The sequence below is a fragment of the Molossus molossus genome, unplaced genomic scaffold (genome assembly GCF_014108415.1).
Source record: "Molossus molossus isolate mMolMol1 unplaced genomic scaffold, mMolMol1.p scaffold_m16_p_13, whole genome shotgun sequence".
Lineage (NCBI taxonomy): Eukaryota > Metazoa > Chordata > Mammalia > Chiroptera > Molossidae > Molossus > Molossus molossus.
Window position 1 is genome coordinate 34,242,374 of NW_023425348.1, and position 19,630 is coordinate 34,262,003.

A 19,630-nucleotide genomic window follows, 5' to 3' on the forward strand; every position below is an offset into this window, starting at 1 on the left:
TAGACCTATTTAACTTTAAGTGTGGAAACTTTTTTTTAAGTGAGAATTTGAATCTTTTGAATATGTAGAAGGTGAATTTATATTTGAATTAATGCTCTGTATAACCATTGAAAATGTAAGATTCTGAAATGTACTAAAATTAATTACCTTTTTAAGCTGCTGTATTGATTTTTTTTTTTTTTTTTTTTTTATCCTCACCCGAGGACATTTTTTCCATTCTTTGTACAGATAGAGTGGGAGGGAGAGAGAGAGAGAGAAACATCGATGTGAAAGGGACACATCGAGTGGCTGCCACCCGCACGACCGACCAGCGCCGGGGACAAACTGCAACCGAAGTACGCGCCCTTAGCGGGAACCGAACCCGGGTCTCTCTGGACCGCAGGCTGATGCTCTAACCGCTGAGCCAAACTGGCCAGGGCGCTGCTGTATTGATTTTTAATGTCGTAAGGACATGCAATGGGTGCTTTATATATTGTCAGGAAAGTATCTGGTAACTGGGATTTGATTTGCAAGAAGATGCATGTGAGTAAGATATTAAGTGGAAGATCTGTCCCAAAATATCTCCTGTTTAGAAAAAATGTAACTGGGGCATTCCAAATGGATCTTGTTTTACAGACAGTTATTTTATAGTTAATGTAATTCTTTCCCGTAAGAATTAACCATATGATTTATATTCAATTTTCATTATTTGACCTATTCTGTCACTTAGTCTTCAACATTTCTGAAATAAAATGGTAATGGAGTCATTAAAGTGGTAATAAGATTTGACTTTGTCAAATGACAAATGTCAGATGCCTGAGGTATATAGCAGAACTCCATAAATGTAAAGGTTTTTTTTTCTCCTTGATATATATATAATTATATTTCTGAATAGTATGTATCTTAAAAGAGAAACTCTGAAGTGAACTTGACATATAACCATTTTGGTAGCTGCCTTATTTGTAATTAGCAAATTCTAAAATATCTTTGTGAAGTAATTAGGCTTCACTGGTGGATTTGTTTTAAGAAATACTATTAGACTTCTCACATTTATTTTTTATCCTTATAACAATGCTTCTTATGTTTACTGTATATTCTGTATACCTGAGTAAATCTTAAAGATATCTTTGAATTTAATTTAGAGTGCCAGGTGAGAAATGAAACTTCATATGACATTACTTGGCTTTTTTTCTCTCTCATTTGATTTGTGAATAACTTGTCTAAAGTATTTAATAAGATATTTTTAAAGTACATTAATTGTTAAAAATCCATTTAAATTGTTAGAATTGCTTTAATTTAAATAAGATTGTTTATTTTGGCCCTGATTATAATTTAGATATTTAATGTGAAAGTTAACCATAATGCATAGAAAGTTGCTTCTGTTGTTTTTTTTTCTTCAATTCCAAAGTACGTAATTCCACTTCTCCCTTAAAATCAAAGAAGAAAAATAAACTTAAAGTCTTCTTGGCAAGAGGTTGGAGCCCTAGCAAGAAGAAGTAGGGTTAGATTTTCAAAGTAAAGGCTTAGTATTTGCTCTTCCTGTTCTTTTTAGTGGCTGAAGTGGCATTTCCGTTACTTTGTGTTCTGTCTCAGTATGTTCCCAGTTAAACTGCTTTATACATTTCTGTAGAGATTTAAAATTTTTGGATTTAACTTTTTAGAATTTTATATGTTGTGTATATGCTTTTCTTTTCATGGAGAACAGTTTCTGGACATAAGATTTTCCTAATGATAATCATTTAAGGGAATTTTTATGAACATAAACCTTGGTATTAAATATTATGTTTAGAGTTGTAATTTGCTAGGTTATCAGAATATTAAGGAGTTCTTGTTATATTAGAGTGTAGTAGAAACACAGGTAGGCTTTGTGTTTATATATCTAGATTGATTTTATATTTATTTAACAAATACTTATTTGTGCTTATTGTGCTGGGTACTCACCATACTAAACACTTTATATTTATTAACTTGCTTATTTCTTTCAGTAACTTTGTGAGGGAGATTTTAATTATTATCACCATTTTACTAATTTGCCCAAGGTCACGCAGCCAGAAAAGGAGAACTGGGATTTGAACCTAGGTAGTCTAGCATCAGGTCTGTGCTTTGATCTCCATGTGACTTCATACATAATGCTTTTGTATTCCAGGAAATGAGTAAACCATATTCATTAATTCATGGCAGTGGTTCTTAAAGTGTGGTCCTGGGACTCCTGGGAGTCCCCAAGGCTCTTTCGGTATATTCGTGAGGTCAAAACTATATTGGTATACCAAGACAGTATTTTCCTTTTCTATTTTCATTCTTTCATGAGTGTACAGTGGTGTTTTCCAGAGGCTGTGTGATGTGTAATACTGCAACAGATTGAATGTAGTAGCTGATGTGAGACTCAAACTGTTTCCTATTAAGCTAGACTGTAAAGAGTTATACAAATGTTCTAAATTTTGTCACTGGTCTAAATTTTGGTTTTGGAAAGTATAGTTATTTTTCATGGAAAATGTTATTAACATGATGAGTTTTTTTAAAATGAATTAATATTTAAATTTTTCACTTTTAATCTCTAACAATAAATATTGATAGAGGTAAAAACCATATAACCAAAAACTCTTTGGGGTCATAAATTTTTAATACTATAAAAGTTCTGAGACCAAAAAATGCAACTCTGAGGAAGAATGCGTATTAGAGGGGAGAAAAGGATTCTCCCAGAGGAACTAGTTTTAAGAGATCCTTTAAACTCTCAGAGTAATGTTAGATTTGATTTGGTGAGTAACAGTAACCCAACCATTGGAGAACTTTGAGCAAGAGATGTGGCATAATCCTTTGATTGTGTCATACATTAAGTATATTGGAAAGAATGTGCTTTGTGACTTGGAAAGGGGATGGCTGGAGGCAAAAGAGTATAACAGTAATAGCTGTTGTTGTTTTATCTTAAAAGGCCTTAAGTTTGTCATTAATTGGGATTTTTAATCCATTTTTCCTCACTTTTTAAAAAAAATACATCTAAATTATTCCTTTTCAGCCAAGCAGGTTAGGTTCCAATTGTGCTCAAATAAGTTCTTGACCCCTGAACTATTAGACTTGCCATGTACCATTCCTTAGACACAAAATATCTTCATCTCTCTGTCAAAACAGATCCATCCTTCCTTGCTTTTGTCAACATTTACATTTATAGTAACCTCTTTCATAAAGACATTATTGAATAACTCCAGCTAGTTTTGTCATTCAAACATTATTATCACTATTTAAAGTTTATAGTTTTGTTTGACTGTTTAGTACCATGCTTTTCTATATATTTTGGATTCATGTATGTTTTATCTGTAGAATAGGAACCGTTCTTTTTGTACTATTTTATTTCTCTTCCCAAAATACCTAATCAGTGATCCTGTGGGTGCTTAGTAAATATTGAATAATAAAATGTAATCTTTCACAGCTTAGACTTTTCCATGAACAACTTATAGACAAAGCACAGAGATCTATTCTAGTAGATATTTAATATTTTAATAGTGATTATCTTAATTGCAGTGAGTGGTAATTACAAGGTTACAAAATTATATGTAAAGTCAATCAGTAACATTGATGAAAACATTATAACAAGTTACTATGTGTTTCATGAAACACATGAAGCATTAGGAAGTCTAGTGTTTTTTTTTAATCCTCACCTGAGCATACGTTTTTTAAAATAGATTTTAGAGAGAGGACGGGGGAGAGAGAGAGAAAGAAAGAAGGAAACAATGTGTGAGAGAAACATTGATTGGTTGCCACCCATATGTGCCCGGATTGGAAATTGAGCTGGCAACCTAGTTATGTGCCCTGACGAGAAATTGAATCCACAACCATTTGGTGTACAGGATGGAACTCCAGCTAACTGAGCCTGTCTAGTGTAAGAGGTCTAGTTTTGTTTAGCTATTCTGTGGTGTTTTCCAAAATACTGTTAGAGCAAAAAAATTTTTTTTGGAAGAAGGGGGTTGCACCTGTTTAGTTTGCAAACTATATTAAAATGTATGCTTTGAGGATATGTTCTTGAAAGTAGAAATTAATTTTAAGAATTAAACGGGGCCAGAAATAGATTTTAAATGTTTATCAGAGCTGCTTTCTTGTACATCTTCAGAAGGTGCTGATCACATTGTAGTCTCTGTGTAGCATCTCTCCGGAGTATAACTGTATGGCAGACTTACTTTAGAGGTGAGGAATAAGTACATTTACTAGAAGATAGTCAGAATGTAAAATAAATGACTTTTAGAATGAAGCCTTATTTTTTGATAATTTTTACTTACTGATTTGAGAGAGAGAGAGAAAAACATCAATTTATTGTTGTTCCATTTATTTATGCATTCATTGGTTGATTCTTGTGTGTGCCCTGACCTGGGATTGAACTCAAAACCTAGGAGTATTGGGAGTATACTCTAACTAACTGAGCTACCTGGCCAGGGCCTAGAATGAAACCTTATAAGGTATGAGGCAAGGTTTAGAGTGGTAGTAGTGGTAGTTGTGAGAATTGAAACACTAAATCTAGACTATCAATTGCTTCCAGAGGCTAGTGGGAATAGCATCTGAACACTTAGAATTTCAGCAGTGATTTTTGAAATCATGCTGGTATTTATAGTGATAAACTTACTACTTGAACCCCAACCTAGGGGCCATAATTTTACTCAAGGGACACTTCTTCCAAGTAACGGTTGAGGAAGCTAGAAGTGCTTTCCAAACTTCTGTCCTCACTAAAGATTGCAGATATACTTTACAAATGACTTTATAGGGTATACTGTGTTACTATGTTTTAGTGTATATGTTTCTACTGATTAATTATATAATAATAATTATATTAATAATTAGGTGATCTCATGTGACTATAAGCTCAGAACAAGGGTCATGGTGTGTGTATATCTTTAAAAACTTCATGTGCTGGTAATAGAGTTAGTTATCTTGTAGATACTTAACAAGCAGAAATGCTTCTTTTAAATACATCTAATATGCCTGGCTGGTGTCGCTCAGTGGTTGAGCATTGACCCATATGCCAGTTCGATTTCCTGGTCAGGGCACATTCCCAGGTTGTGGGCCAAATTCCCAGTGGGGGCATGAGGCAGTCAGTCAATGTTCTCGCCCATTGATATTTCTCTTTCTCTCAAATCAGTAAAGAAAAAAAATTTAAATATATCTAATATGTAAAGATTTTACTGTAATTCAAGTATATACCAAAAAGTAAATAGCAGGTGGTATTCATATTGGAGAAGATTGGCAGACTTTTTTTTAATAAAGATTTTTAAAAAAATGGATTTTTAGAGAGAGAGAAACATTGATGTGAGAGTGAAACATTGATCAGCTACCTCCTGCGTACGCCCTACCAGAGATCAAGCCTGCTACTTGGGCATGTGCCCTGACTTAGACACAAAATATCTTCATCTCTCTGTTAAAACAGATCCATCCTTCCTTGCTTTTGTCCTGTGAACCAGCAACCTTAAGTGCACAGGATGACGCCCAACCAACTGAGCCACACCAACCAGTGTTGGCAGACCTTTTTTGATGTACTTAAAACAATTGTTTGCAGAAATTTAATTCATTCATGGTATTGAACAATTTGAAATAATGTCCTTTAATCCAAAACTAATGTGAAAAGGGGATTGTGAGGTAAAGTGCCTTTTTTTTTTTTTTTTGCAGGTTTTAAATTGAGATGCAATTCGTGTAACATAATGGATTTTCCTATTCTGGACATTTCATATAAATGGGATCATGCAGAATGTGGCCTTTTATGTCTGGTTTCTTTCACTTAGAGTAATATTTTCAAGTTAATCAATGTTGTAGCTCCTAACAGTACGTGTTTCTTTTTTATAACCTAATATATTCCCTTGTGTGGATCTACCATATTTGGATTTTTCATTTACCCATCAGTGAACATTTGGGTTGTTTGCTCCTTCAAACCCACTAAGAATAATACACATTCGTGTACAAGTGTTTGTGTGAACCTGTGTTTTCAGTTCTCTCTGGTAAATACCTAGGAGAAGAATTGCTGGGTCAAGTAATTATATATTTAATTTTTTGAGGAGTTACAAGGCTGTTTTTCACAGCAACTGCACCATTTTACATTCCCAACAGCAATGTGTGAAGGTTCCAGTTTCTCTAAATTTTTGCTAACACTTGTGATTTTCAGATTTTTAAAATATTTAGTTAGGCTCTGGCCCATTTTGCCCAGTGGTTAGAGCATTGGCCTGCGGACCAGAGAGTGCCGGGTTCAGTTCCCACTAAGGGCATGTACCTTGGTTGCGGTTTGTCCCCTGCCCTGGTTGGGGTCGTGTGGGTGGCAGCCACTCTATGTGTCTCTCTCACATTGATGTTTCTCTCTCTCTTCCCCCCTCTCTTCCTCCCGCTCTATCTGGAGATAAATGCAAAAACGTCTTCGAGTGAGGATTTAAAAAAAAAAAAGAAAATATTTAGTTAAAAAATTTTTTTTTTTGTAATCACCTTATGGGTATTAATTTCTGTCTTGTGATTTGAGTTTGTATTTCCCTAATGACTAATGGTGTTGAGCATCTTTTTATGTTCTTATTGACCATTTGTATATCTTTGAAAAAATAGCTGTTCAGATCCTTTGCCTATTTATTTGGTTCTTTATATATTTGGGATGTTAGAAAAGTTCTTTACAGATTTCAGATAGTAGGTCCTTACATGATTTGCAGATGGTTTTTCGATCCTGTGGCTTGTCTTTTCACTTTTTTGATAGTGCCCTTTGATAAACAAAAGTTTTAAATTTTGTTTAATTTTTCTGTTTTTTTTTCTTTGATTATGCTTTGGTATAATATCTAAGAAACCGTTGGCTAACCTACAGTTACACCTACTCCTAAGAGTTTTATAGTTTTTTAGAGTTTTATAGCTTTCTAGGTTTGATCAATTTTCAGTTAATTTTTGTGTATAGTATGAGGAGGCAAGGTGCTATTAAGGAAAATTAAGGATATTTGAATTTTTCCCTTCTTTTGAAGTTGACATGAAGCACAACTCTATTATCTCTGTGGAATGTGGAAACAGAGATTAGTGAGGGAGAAAAATTTTTTTTGATGGCAGTCTCCAGTACTGTGTATAGTTCATTAACTGATAAATGGAAATATTTGAATCAAACATTCTTTCAACTGGATAGAGCACTCAAATCTAATTCAAAAAACATTTTTTAAAAGTTCTCAATATATAGTCTTTTATTTATTATCTTTTTAATCCTCACCTGAGGATATTTTTTCCATTTATCTTTAGATAGAGTGGGGGTTGGGAAGGGGGAGAAAAACATCGATGTGAGAGAGAAGACACATTGATTGGTTGCCTCCTGAACGACCCCAACCAGGGCTGGAGACGAACCACAACTGAGGTACTTGCCCTTGGCCGGAATTGAACCTATGACTCTTTGTTCTATGGGCCGATGCTCTAACTTCTGAGCCAAACCAGCCAGGGCTCAATATAGTCTTCTAAATGTTTTAAGAGATCATACTTGGTTGCATGAGTATCAATAAGCAGTTATTTTTGTCGACACAGACTAGTGCGCCTGTTTCCATAATATCTTATACTTTCTTATAATGAAACTTTTCATATGTTGTAATTATTTATATAGCTTCTGTAATATTTTACAGAGAGCCCCTGTGTGTGTTTTTACTATGCTAAATCCAGCATATAGCAAGTAAGTAAACAAAGATGCTGAACAAATGAAGGAGGATTGAATTTTCATATGTGGTTTCTAATGTTATCACACTTAGAATTTTTTTATGTAAAGAAAAAGAAATATTACTGTAGGAGTAATAGTTTTTGCTGTGAATAGTGGTTGTTTGAACTTCTGTTTTCATGATCAAGTAAGTTTTTATTGGTTGAAAATGTGAGAAATTATGGAAGTTGGGAAATAAACTTTCAGAATTAGATTATGTAAAATTAGGATGGTTTAACACCCTGACATATTAATTTATTTCATGACCTACTTTTTATTGGTATATTTGACTTAAAACAAATGAGCATAGCTGCTAAAAACCTTATGTGTATTCTTCTGCTTTTCTTTTCTTTCTTTCTCTTACTTTATGATTAGTATTTGCTTGTGTGGTTAAAAGTGAATTCCAGGGAGTCCTGGGTTTTAGACTTTGTGTTATCCACATCTGATAGCAGAATGCTATAAAGCACTTGTTTGCTGAGTGCTTGTGCATTTTGTTATATGACATTAGCAAAACATTTAAAGTGCAAATTTACCACAACCAGTGTGGCTCAGTGGTTGAGCGTCGACCCATGCACCAAGAGGTCACCAGTTCACTTCCTGGTCAGGGCACTTGCCCAGGTGGTGGGCCCAGTCCCCAGTGGGGGGCATGCAGGAGGCGGCCAATCGATGTTCTCTCTCATCGATGTTTCTATCTCTCTCTCCCTTTCTTTTTCTCTAAAATCAATAAAGAAAAAATAAAGTGCATATTTAGTCAGAAATGGGGTATATAACTGTAATACGCTGTATTGAATGAGCTGGGAATTGACCTTGATCGGCTTCTTCCTGCTACCTACTTTAGCTATGTTCTTTCTCTCCTGATCTTAGAACTCTAGTTGAATTGCCTATGAAAATCCAAATTAATTTTCTTTTGAAAATGAAATGTAGATAAATCTTAATTCATTTGTGTACCTAAAGACCTAAGAGTTGATCATTTTGTGCAACTATTTTTCTTGGATAATGCCTGAGTAGAAAAAGAATTGTAAGAGCAAATAATTTATTTCATGTTATTTTAAATAAAATTCACTTAGGAAATTATTAAAATATTTTGCTTGCTCTATGAGCAAGAATATGGAGAAAAGGTTCTGAGATTGAATTCTGTTTATCATTGAGCAGTACTGGCAAAAATCCTGGTCGAAGCAGTAAATGGAGTGCTAAGGGAGAGTGATGAAGATCTATAGACAAGATGTAAAGATGAATGACACTTAAAAGGAGCATGAGATCTAATAGTGAAAATGTTCAAACAAATAATGGTAATATGTTGAGATAAGTACATAATACTTTTTACATAAAGTATCAAAGTAGCAAGGGCTAGAGTAATTAATTTTTTTTTTTTATCCTCACCGTAGGACATTTTTTGTATTTATCCTCAGATAGAGCGGGAGGGAGAGAGCAGGGAAGAGAGAGAGAAACATCGATGTGAGAGAGACACATCTACTGGCTGTCACCCACACAACCCCAGCTGTGGCCGGGGACAAACTGTAACCAAGGTACATCCCCTTAGCAGGAACCGAACCTGGATCTCTCTGGTCCACGAGCCGACGCTCTAACAGCTGAGCCAAACTGGCCAGGGTGAGTAATTAATTTTGAAGTAGATTAGTGATGGCCTCATAGAGGAGGTAGCAGAAACTTTTAAGGATGAATAGTGATTTGCCTAATGGACAGAAAGTGTTCCTCTTCAAATTGACACATGCAGTGACATAGAGGCAAGAAAAAGAGCATCCTGATGTGTTTGGGGAAAACTTTTAAGTAGTGCTATGTGATGGAGTACAAAATATTAATGGGAGTAATGGAGGATGAGGCTGGAGAAGGATCCCTTAAATGTTTTGTAGGAACAAGAATTAATGGACTCTGGTCTCTTCAGCCCTCCTCCTCAAATCCTCATTTTAGAATCCCCTTTTCTCCCATTGATTAGCTGCTTTCCTAGCTTTAGATGCCAATGTTAGGGAACTGAGAAGGTACTCTTTCCTTTTCCCAGGTAATTTGTGGTAGGATTATTGAAAGGGATCGGAAGGAAGGAATACACAATCCTGTTGCCATTTGTGCAGGGGGCTAGATAAGCACCTGAAAGTGAACCTCTGAATATTTATTGTACATGGTGGTTTGGGTCACTAAATAAATAAAATCAGGTACTCTGATCTTAGGCTTTTGTAAGCTTGTTTAGATATCAAGTGTTTTTGAGTTCCAAATTTATGAATGAACTTAAAGATAAACTATCTTATCTGATGATGGTCAGTATGACTAGAACAGGTTTGATAAACCAGTTAAAGTCAGTAAGATTCTTGGGGGGTATGCTTGATTTATGGTTTAACTATTGACAACTATTTATCTGTAAATGATACATAAATTATCAGTCATTCTTAGCTATTTAAAGCTGGAGCTCTACCAAACAAGATAATCTTGGGGAAAATAATATACTCATTAGCAACTACATAGTGAGTGTTCGTTATATAATGAAGTGACTGTGTTGGGAGAGATTAGGAAATCCAAAAGTGAAAACACTGGTCATGTCCTCAGTCTAGTAGGGAAGATGACATATACAGATAGTTGTATTACCAGGCAAATGTGACTTAAGTTCATTGAAAATCAGAGAGATTGCTTTGGACAAGGAGGAGAACTGGGCCTTTAATGATAATCGGTGAGGAGCAGTAGGCATTTTAGGTAGAGGAAAGAGGATAAGCAAACATTTGTAGCTAGGAAGGCTGGAATTCTGTTTGGGGAACAAAGGAGTTTAACTGTAAGAGGACAAATAGGGTGCTTTGTGGCTGGAGGAATGACAGGTTGTGTGTAAGGAGTGATACAATCAGAGCAATTGTCTGGTGTTAGATTGTGGAGAGAGTGTGAATTTTAATCATATGACCTTTAGATAGATCTCATCTCCAGATAGCTTTTGGCTATTCTAGGGTGAAGTTGGAGCATAGTTAGAGATGATTTTCAAAATTGTGCTGTATTGTATGTTTATTTTCTGTGCCAGTGTTAAAACAGGGAAGGCAAGGAGTTTTGTTGATGTTGAAGCCAAGCATGAAATCTTGCTGCTTCAAGCTTTTTATAATAACTTGATTATTATAGATTGCATTAATAGTGGCAACATCGGAGGTTTTGGGATTTCTCAGTCTATAGATTGCACAGGAATTTGAAAAAGTCTTCTAAACAAATACATACCTCATTTTGATCTGAAAATAGATTTTATAACTGTTAAAGGAAACTTTTCAGTCTTCAGTGTTACATAAAATCTGATCAAATTAGTTTAGTTGGGACGTATTCCCCAAGATGGGAATAATCAATAAGATTTGATGAAACCTTTCTGTCTTGAGCACTTGACATACATTGACACAATTAATCCTTATAAAAACCTACTGAACAGTAATCTATTAGCTCTGTTGTACAGATAAATAAACAGACACTACTAGTAATAATAAATATGGACTAAATTTAAATGTCAGTGAAGAGCCTAGAGTGAAAATCTGGAGACTCTTAGCTTACAGAGAACTTTTAGGGAATGGGATATAGTTAGGAGAAAAGATTTCTTTGACTAATATAATTTCTGTAAGTATGTATGTAAGATTACGTTTTGAAACAGCAACTTTTGTACTTCTTAGAGTAAATTGTTACTATGATTTCAGAGGAATAAGCCCTGAACTGGACTATGGGGTACTGGCCTCAGCTCCATATGAATTTAGGAAAATCCTTACTCACTTAAATTGCTTATTTCTAAATTGCCTCCCTGCTATACTATTCTGTGATGCTGTATTTGTGCCTGTTTAGCTCTTTTGTTCTTGCTTTAGTGCTCTGGAAACTAAGATTAGGGACAGTTTCTCTGTGAACGTTCATTTCATTGTCCACTAGACTGTCCCATTGATCAGTATATCATCATTATTGGAAAAACAATTTGAACTTGCATATATTACTGTCATTGAGAGTGAGGGGCAACATTGTTTTTTATTATTTTAAATGGCCAACAAAATGAGTTTTTTACTACCTTTATTAAAAATACTATGTGAATAATATAAATGTGAAAGTACTTGATGGCCTTTTCAACCATGTCGCAAATGTTTGCTTTTCTGAATTTTTCACTTTAGTCGTCAGCCAGGTTGACCAGAGGATATTTATCTTCCTTTTAGGTTTGTCTCCTTTGGGCACATATGTTTGTGTTGGATGCCTGTGTTTGGTGAGGGAAGACAGCACCCTTTTCTCCACCCCATTCCCCCAGTTGGCCAAATGAGCCATCACTGGCAAGCCATGGGTAGCGTTTGTAATCAAATTGTTGCCCTGTTCCTCTGCAGAGACATACCCCCACCCCTTTTTTTCCCTACTCATAGCATCTTGTGCATGTTTATCTCTCCTGAAAACAGGGACTCTGCTTTATTCATCTTGATATCTCCAGTATCCAGAAAATAATGCCCAGTGCATAATAGTATCTTAGTGAATATTTAATCTTTTTTTTTTTTTTTTTATCCTCACCTGAGGATATTTTTCATTTTTTGTTCAGATAGAGGGGGAGGGAGAGAGAGAGAGAGAGAGAGGGTTGAAACATCGATGTGAAAGGGACACATCGAGTGGTTGCCACCCACACAACCAACTAGGGCCGGGGACAAACTGCAACGGAGGTACGTGCCCTTAGTGGAAACCGAACCCGGGTCTCTCTGGACCGTAGGCTGATGCTCTAACCTCTGAGCCAAACCGGCCAGGGCTTAATAAATCTTTGATGAAGATAAAGGAGTTAATATACTGGGCTACTGAACTATTTGGTCAACAGTTTTTTGTTTGTTTTTGTTTTCTTTAAATGTGAAGTTCTTGGTACAATTAATCTTTTTATTGAAAATATTCAGTCTTGGTCTTTAGTTGGTTCACTTGATAAGTTTATAGTGTTTATGCTAGGATTTAAAATTTAATTCCTGAAAAAGAATGATGGTGGTGGTTCCTTGACTGTTGGCACAAACTAAATGATTTTCACTGGCTAATTATCTTTTATTTGTTAGCTATTGGTTATAATGGGGTATCAGTTGAAATTATATAATGGAGCATCACTAATCCACCACTATATGCCCATATGCACAGTAATATCATCATAAAATTATTGTGTTAAGCCCTGGCCAGTTTTGAGGAACTGTATTAAAGGGTTGCAGCATTAGGAAGGTTGAGAACTACTGCACTAAGAGAAGATTTCTTTCCAGTGTGACTTTGATTTGGCAAGGGTGAAGCAGACGTGTGATGTAGAATGAATGGGATGCTTTCATACTTCCCCACTATGTGAAGATGATAGTTGATCATAGTGGTCAGTTCCATAGGCCTCCAGGACACTGGTGACACACTACCATCGTTACTGTAATTAAAAAAAAAAAAAGTCTCTTTTATCCCAGACTTCTGACTATCATGTATAAATTTTATCCCAGACTTCTGATTATCATGTATAAATAGCAACCTCTCCCAAACATATGCCCCATCTTGTACTTATCACCTTCTGACATGTATTTGTTCATTTGTTTACAGATTGTTTCTCCCCACTAGTATATAAACTTTACGATTGCAGGAACTTTGTCCGCTATTGTATATTTCTACCTCCGAAGACTATTAGGCATATTATAGTATGTAGTGAATATTGTTGAATAAAAAGGGTTTCTGTTTGTTCCTACTGAGGTTTGGAAAGGTGTGGGAAAGTAGGATATAAAGATTCTGTTGTTCTCATTGCATTGGGGACACAAAACTTGTGTTTTCTGAGTGAGGTAGACTCTGGCAGAAAGATTATATAATTTTTTTTTTTTCCTTTTTTTTTTCTGACTAGGCAGAATTTATATTATTAAGAGAAGCCATGAAAATTCTTTTGGATACTACTTTTTAGACTTGGGCTTGACTGTTACAGAATAACATTAACCTAGCTATGGGGAGGACTTTTTGCCTGTTATTTTCTCCTCTCCCCCGAACCTTATGAGAAATGGGCTTTTGTTTCACACACACACACACACACACACACACACACACACACACACAGAGTTTCATATATATATATATATATATATATATATATAGTTTCACATATATGTTTTAAATAAATATTTATACAAATTAACACACATGTACAAGGGACCATGCCCCATGAAGATAATAGAAAACAGAAGACTCCTAGATTTTAACAAAATAAAGAATGAATCTTGGTTGCTTAAAGCAAAAATGAATCAGGTAACAGTTGAGATTATGTTCCAGTTCTTTAAGCATGAGATATATTTGGACATAAGAGGTGAAAATTTCTGATATCTCCAACTCCACAGAAGACCTTAGATCGAATTTCACAGAAGAAAGTTGAGAATCATACGCATAGAGGTTTTGTTGAAGTTGGGAGATTAGATGATTTTCTCAGGTTGGATACATGTTTGTGTTTTCGGAAGGCTGGGGAAGAACCAGAATATAGTGCTCAATAGAAGGGAAACTGCAAATACACCAGGAGTTCATGGTGGTAGTGTATTAATTCCTTTGCCGCATGTAGACTTTTATTAGGTCACTTATAACTAGGGTGACATATAATTTATTCCAAACTGGGTCATTTTTGAGAGTGAAAGGAAGTGCTATCTGAATGGGACACTAGGACAGTAGGTGTGAAAAGGACTGTTCCAGGAAAACCAGAACACTTACTTGATCACCCCTACTAATAATTTACTTTTCTCTAGACTTAGTCCCAGTTCCCTGAACCTTTTCAGATAATTTTTTTTCCCTTTAGAGTGCTCTGATCTGTACTTGCAGAGCCTCTCCAGCTTTAATTCCTATATCCTGGTCTTGTTGGACTGAAAGAATTCTTTTCATTTTTTTTCTGCCCCTCTCCCAACTGTTTCTGGTTTACAGCATATGGAGGTAAGGACAGTACTCATAATGTATTGTTAGTTGGATGGATGGATATATATATATATATATATATATATATATATATATATAGTAATCAAGTTTTGTGTGTTTCTGATCCAGTATTAGTTTGTTTTGTAGAATCCTGGTTATATCTCCTTAGCTAGGCTCATGAATTATTAATAAGTTCTCAGAATGTAATACTAAAAAGGAGAATTTGTACCCTGGCTAGTTTGGCTCAGCAGTTCAATTCCCAGTCAGGGGCATGTACCTTGGTTGCAGGTCCAGTCCCTATCCTTGGCTTCGGTCAGGGCACATGTATGTGGGAGGCAACCAATTAGTGTGTCTTTTCACATTGATGTTTCTCTCTCTCTTTCTCTCCCTCCCTCCTTCCACTCTATCTAAAAATTAGTGGAAAAATATCTTCGGGTGAAGATTAAAAAAAACAGAGAGACAGAATTTGTAATTTTGGTATTTATTCTTAAATTACTTTATACTAACTATATTTTCTTTCCTACAGAAGGGGGATTGTAAGGGAAGGAGAACACCTTATGTTTATACCATGAATATATTATTATTTTTTAATGAAGGAGCACTATAATGCTTTCATTTGGTTTTTCTTTCTATTCTGTTTAAATAATTTTTTTTTTTGGTACGTTCCCCTAGCAGGAACCGAACCCAGGACTCTCTGGTCCGCAGGCTGATGCTCCAACAGCTGAGCCAAACCGGCCAGGGCTAAATAAAATTTTTAATTCTTATGTTACATAGTGTGTTTTTATTCTATTAAATAACTTAAAAAATATGTTTCCCACTTCTAGGAATATACCCTAAGAAGCCTGAAACACCAATCAGAAAGAATTATGTACCCCCATGTTCGTAGCAGCACTGTTTACAGTAGCTAAGATCTGGAAACAGCCCAAATGTCCATCAGTAGACGAATGGATTAAAAAGCTGTGGTACATTTACACAATGGAGTACTATGCAGCTGTAAGAAAGAAAGATCTCTTATCTTTTGAGATGACATGGAGGGACCTGGAGAGTATTATCCTAAGCGAAACAAGCCAAACAGAGAAAGACAAGTATCACATGATCTCACTTATTTGAGGAATATAATGAACACAACAGTTTGAGGAATGGGGTAGTCCCAGAGACGTGGAAGTGGGGTATAGACTGACAATCCCCAGAAGAGGGGGTGGTGGGGGAGAGAGAAACCACAGAACTTATATGCATGTATGCATGAACAGTGGACATAGCTGGGGGGGAGGGGGAGGAGGAATCAGTGGAGGGGAAAGGAGAAACATCTGTAACAAAAATAAATTAATAAAAAATATTTTTGTTTTTAGAGAGGAAGGGAGAGAGAAATAGAAATATCAATGTGAGAGAGAAATGGGACTTGTCAGTCCACAGGTTGATGCTTAGTCCACTGAGCCACACTAGCCAGGCTAAATAACTTCTAATCTTATATTTTCTGGTCAATTAAAAATTAACACAAATAAAAATTACTGTTGAGGTAGTACTTACCAACATATGGTTCTCCTCACCTCTAATATCCTTGTTTGGAATCTGGAATAAGAGTAGGGTGTATAGATTTGGAAATTACCACTTTGGAGTACTAGAATGGAATCCTAAACAACCCCAAAATTAAGGACTTTTTTTATGGATAAGCCTGAACCCATTTTTATTCTTGCCAGAGTCCTACTGTTTCTCTGTACAGTGTACCATCTAGTGGTAGGAATGCAGAATACACCAGACCACCAAGGACAAGCTCTAGGTTTTCAGACTTTTTTTTTTTTTTATTAATAATGCTTTCATGGTAGACTGAAACCTTTTGTTAGTGGGGGAAATGACCCTTTCATTTGAAAAAAGTCAGCAGCAGTGAATTCTGAGAGTATTCCAAGAATATATGTTTTTCTATAGAACATTTCCATTATTTAAGCTTTCTTCTTTTTTTGGTTAAGATTTTATGTATTTGTTAGATTTATGGGTGAAGGGCAAATGCGTAAATAGTACTTTTAAGAGACAGTCATTTGGGCGTATTTGAAAAGGATGCTTTGTATATGATTAAAATTTTAGGGCAGTTACATAGTGGTTCCATTAACTAAAACATTTTATTTTCCATTTATAAAATTAAAGTATGGACAATTCAGCAAACTTGGCCTGTGTTCAGGTATGATTTAAGAGGCTAAATTTTAGCCAGACATTAATGTAGAATACCTTAGGCTTGGCTTTGTTTACCTAGCTCCATCTGATTTTTTCCTTCTTCTAGGCGTTCCCTCTTTAGTTCCACTTCTTTCTCCTGCGACAGATGTAAAGGAGGTCAGTTCTTTCTCTTTTGTTGCTTTTCTTTCTTTTTTTTTTTTTTTTTTTAATCCTCACCCGAGGATATTTTTCCATTTTTTGTACAGATAGAGTGGGAGGGAGAGAGAGGAAGGGAGAGAGAGAGAGAAACATCGACGTGAAGGGACACATCGAGTGGCTGCCACCCACACGACCAACCAGGGCCGGGGACAAACTGCAACCGAAGTACGTGCCCTTAGCGGGAACCGAACCCGGGTCTCTCCGGACCGCAGGCCGACGCTCTAACCGCTGAGCCAAACTGGCCAGGGCTCTTTTGTTGCTTTTCTAAAAAAATCCTCACTCAAGGGTATTTTTCCATTTATCTTCAGATAGAGTGTGGAGGGGGGGAGAGAGATAAACATTGATGTGAGAGAGACACATTGACTGGCTGCCTCCTGCACAACCCTGACCAGAGCCAGGTCCAACCACAACTGAGGTACATGCACTTGACTGGAATTGAACCCATGACTTTGGTCCACGGGCCGACACTCTAACCGCTAAGCCAAACCAGCCAGGTCTTCTATTGCTTTTTTAAAGTGTTCTGAAGACACTTAAAACTTGACAGTTATGTGTTGTTTTTCCAGGGTTGCTGCTTAAATCTTACATTTTTTATTCCTCTTAAAAATTATTTATTTATTTATTTAGGTGGCTCCCATAAGAAACTAATACTGATGGAGGTCTTCTCAAGTTAATGTATCTTTTTCAAAAAATTTTTTGTTGAAAATAAAGAGCCAGATAATGAATTTTGTGAAGACTTACAGCAGCTTTTCTGTTGAACTGTTTTTAAAGGGGGAGGAGGGAATCCTCTCAGTTCACATAGTCATTTTTTAAAAAATCAGTTAAAGGGAAAGAAAAACTTAATAACCTGGTTAAATATAACATGCACTGTTACCAAATTATAGAGTTGTCTTTATATTTCTTAGTTTTCACGTGTAGGGATCTTTAATCCATTCATTTTGCAGAGAACACAGTAAAAGAAATAGCATATCTAGTTGTGTTAACAAATTGATTTTTTCCTACAAGATGGGACTTTGCCTTACTTTTTTTGTGGGTTCTGGAGAGTCCTTATCATCTGTTATGGTGAGAGACTGAACTTCTGTTAAAAACATTGGCCTACCTCTGTAACAGTGGCTACAAAATTTGAAGTTTGACAACTTCAAACAGTGCAAACTCTTGTGCTTATTCCACCTCTTTCTCGTGTCCTTTAAGAAATAAAGGAAGATGTCATGGCTGTATTTCTACCATTGATCATGATGTGCTCCAAAGGGTCTAGAATGAATTACAGTGCAGGATTGGAATCTATGTGTGACATGAGCGGTGCTTACTGAGATTTTTAAAATTATGGAAATAATAGTGATGTACTTCCTTTGCTTACTAGTTGACTACCTGCTCATATGTAACTTAGTTGAAAGTGTTCTTTTTGGCATCACCCTATATTTAGGAAAATACAGTATATATCAAAAAATACACACCTGCAATTTAAAAAATAGACTCTTACTCTGTGTTTTTTTAAAAACATGTTTTTGTTTTAATATACTGTGAGTATTTTCCCCATTCACTCTTTTTTTGCTATAGCTTTGTTGGCCTCATAGTATTTCATTGTCAGATTGCTGTCATTTAATGAATTATCCCACCATTATTAGACATGTCCACTGACATTGTGACTTAGGTCCCAGTAGCTTAGTAGCACTTTTATCAAAACTATTTTGATGTCTTTGTCATTTCTTTTTAATACTTTGCATGCTTCATTCTCTCCTCTTTTCAAATGAACTCAGGCCTGTTAGTTACAAATGTTTCTCCTTTTTCCTCCATTGATACCCTCCTCCTGATCCCTGCCCTGTCCCCAGCATTGTTGTCTATGTTCATGGTTACGCTTACATATATATAATTTCTGTGGTTTATCTCTTTCCTTCTCCTAACCCCTTATTCTGAGGGTTTGTCAGTCTGAACCCTACTTCAGTGTCTCTGAGTCTGTTTTGTTCATCACCTTGTTTTGTTCATTATAGTCCACAAATAAGTGAGATCGTATGATATTTGTCTTTCTCTGATTGGCTTGTCTCGCTTAGGATAATACTCTCCAGGTTCCTCCATGTCATCTCAAAGGATAAGAGATATTTCTTTCTTACAGCTGCATAGTATTCCATTGTATAAATGTACCACAGCTTTTTTACCCACTCATCTATTGATGGACACTTGGCCTGTTTCTAGATCTTAGCAATTGCGGCTACTGCAGCAGGCACCTCCATAGTGCCGCTACTGTGCTCTGGTCCACATTGACACAGTGGGGTCCACTGGTCCAATGGTGCAAGGTGCTCTGGTGGACTCAGGTCGCTGGGCCCTAGCCATGCCCCTCCTCCCAGAGAAGACCAGGGATCTTCCAAAATGGTGGGGCCTCCCAGCCGCACAGGGAGAAGTGCCCTGACAAGTCACTTACCCTGGTAGCCGGCCGCTCCCCGTCCAAAGCACAGGAACCCTCTGCCCCGTGTTTCTGCACTAGTCAAGGTTGCTCATCCACTCACACTCTCACACATTCACCCTCACTCCAGTCCTGCCCGCCGCCATCTTCCTTTTTCCAGTTTTTATTTTTATCCTCACCAGATAAATCTATCTGCATTTATCTTCAGATAGAGCAGGAGGAAGAGAGGGAGGAAGGGAGAGGGAAACATCGATGTGAGAGAGACACATTGAGTGGTTGCCACGCACATGACCACAACCAAGGCTGGGGACAAACTGCAACCGAGGTTCGTGCCCTTAGCGGGAACCAAACCTGGGTCTCTCTGG

General features: G+C 36.3%; 1 protein-coding gene across 31 annotated transcripts in view; it reads left to right on the forward strand.

Moving 5' to 3' along the window:
- Positions 1 to 19,630, forward strand: part of PICALM (phosphatidylinositol binding clathrin assembly protein) — a 103,674-nt gene that overhangs the window by 4,462 nt on the left and 79,582 nt on the right. For 6 of the 31 annotated variants that reach the window (XM_036259972.1, XM_036259969.1, XM_036259962.1 and 3 more), the window contains exon 1: positions 16,784 to 16,828. The exons of 14 other annotated variants lie outside the window; for them this stretch is intronic. The gene's annotated coding sequence lies outside the window, so the exon portion shown is untranslated. Of the gene's footprint in view, positions 1 to 5,640; positions 5,779 to 7,577; positions 7,625 to 16,778; positions 16,829 to 19,630 lie in introns of those variants that run through there. 11 more of the 31 variants (XM_036259975.1, XM_036259982.1, XM_036259986.1 and 8 more) reach the window with 7 other exon arrangements.